Source organism: Buceros rhinoceros, unplaced genomic scaffold (genome assembly GCF_000710305.1).
Source record: "Buceros rhinoceros silvestris isolate BGI_N320 unplaced genomic scaffold, ASM71030v1 scaffold32240, whole genome shotgun sequence".
Lineage (NCBI taxonomy): Eukaryota > Metazoa > Chordata > Aves > Bucerotiformes > Bucerotidae > Buceros > Buceros rhinoceros.
The window spans coordinates 34,033-35,906 of record NW_010390714.1 but is presented as its reverse complement, the minus strand read 5'-3'; positions in this window follow the sequence as shown (position 1 = coordinate 35,906).

Below are 1,874 nucleotides of genomic sequence, written 5' to 3'. Positions count from 1 at the left end.
CCGGGGGCACCCCGTTGCCCCCCAGCTTTGCTCACCCGTTGCCTTGTCGATGGCTGCTGGGGGGGGACTTTACCAGCCGCATGGCGCTGCCGGCGAGATTTCCCAATTTCCCAGGACTGGAAAACTGGCTTTGTTGTTTAAAAGGTGCCGGAAGCAGAGAGCTGGGAGAGGCAGCAAGAGGGAAAGTCAGCGAGAGGAGGGGAGGGAAGGACAGTCTGGCATGGCCAAGGCAACCACGTCCTACCCAGACCTTACAGCCAGAGGATCCCCAGCCCTGCTGGGGCCAGACCGTGGTATATCCACCTCCACCCACCCATCCCAACCCCATCCCTGGGGACACTTCGGACATGAGGAGGATTTTTCAAGTCTTGGGCTTTAAGGCTGTGTCTGAGCAACAGATCTGGATCATGAGAAACTCTTGTCCTCTCCCTCCACCCAGGGCTCTCTCCTTCCCTTCCCCAGCAGCTTTCAATTATTTAATTTCTCCTCCCCATACCCAGCATCTGAAAGCCAAGCGTCTTAAATACAAATCACCTCCCAATCATTACGTGCAGGACCTTTCAGCCCTCTTCAGAGCAGCGGGCTCTGAGTAATGAGCTCTGCTGAGAGTTTGCTGGATTTCACATACAACAGATGTAAAAGATGGGGCTGGAGAAGGGGGAGGAAAAGGGGAAGGAAGCCAGATCGAGCTGGGGAGACGAAATATTTGCCACTCACCTATTCCTTCACCTGCAGTAGGCAGAGGAGGTTCAGGTCTTTGGGACCTCTGTGATCTGCCTCCTGAGCGGGGACCAGCTGGACAAACAGGCAGGTTGCAGCTTGAAATTTAAGCCCTGAGCCCTCAGGATGCTCAAGCATCCCTCCAGGGGTGGAGGTCCCACCCTAGACTCTGCCCCCAACAGACCACAAGCAAGCCCTTGTCTCCCAGGACTTGTCCTCCCATTTCTGCTGCCGCAGCAGGAGATGCTGAGGCCCAGGGCATGGGGCTGTCCGAGATGCCAGGACTTGGGCTCCACCTCCTTTCTCTCTTTCCAGGTAACGCTCAGGGTGACAGGGAGGAGAAATGGCCTCAGGTCGGCTGGCTCCAGACAAAGCTTGGTGCAGAGCTGGACAATCCCCAAGCTCTCCCAAACTGGTCACCTCCATCCCTTGAAGGGGCTGTCATGGACACTCCCAACGGCTGGTGCCTCTCGTGTCTCCATGCCCAGTTCCTGTGGTGCAGACCATCCTAGTGAAAAAACACACAGAGGAAGAGACTCTCCACACCATCCTGCATCTATGCCCCCCTTGCCATGCACTCTGCAGGTGGCCATTGCATGTAGCGTGTGTGCTACCACCCACAGCACCCCACAAACCCGGGGGACACGATGGTGGCTTGGTGGCTTAGGTGCACCCCGATCTAGGGTGCTACAGGCTCAGTCCTGAAGATATGATGTGTGCGGTGGTCTCACCTGCAGCTGCCAGGAGAGCACAGCAGTAAAGGACAGCCATCACGAACCTCCCTGCCATGAGAGCCGCCTGCCTCAGCTCCTGGGGGCTCTCGGGACACCAGCAGGACCAGGTGGGGACCTGTTGTCCCCAGGGAGGAGGAGTGCAGCTCTGCTGCCACCCCAGCCCCTCCACTCTCCCTCTGAGCATCCACACTCAGCACACACAGTTTCCTCCCACCAAGGGCTCTCCTGGTCCCTGCCAGAAGCCACCACAGCTTCTCTCCTGCTGCAGCAGCGCCGAGCACCAGCAAGCTCCCCCCACCCCCCACCAGAGCACCCTCCACCACCTCAAGCAAGACCCCAGCCCCTGGTGCTGGGAGAGTCAGCCCCGGCCAGGGCTCACCCTCCCCTTCCTGCCTGGGGAGAGCTGGAGATGGAGGGATG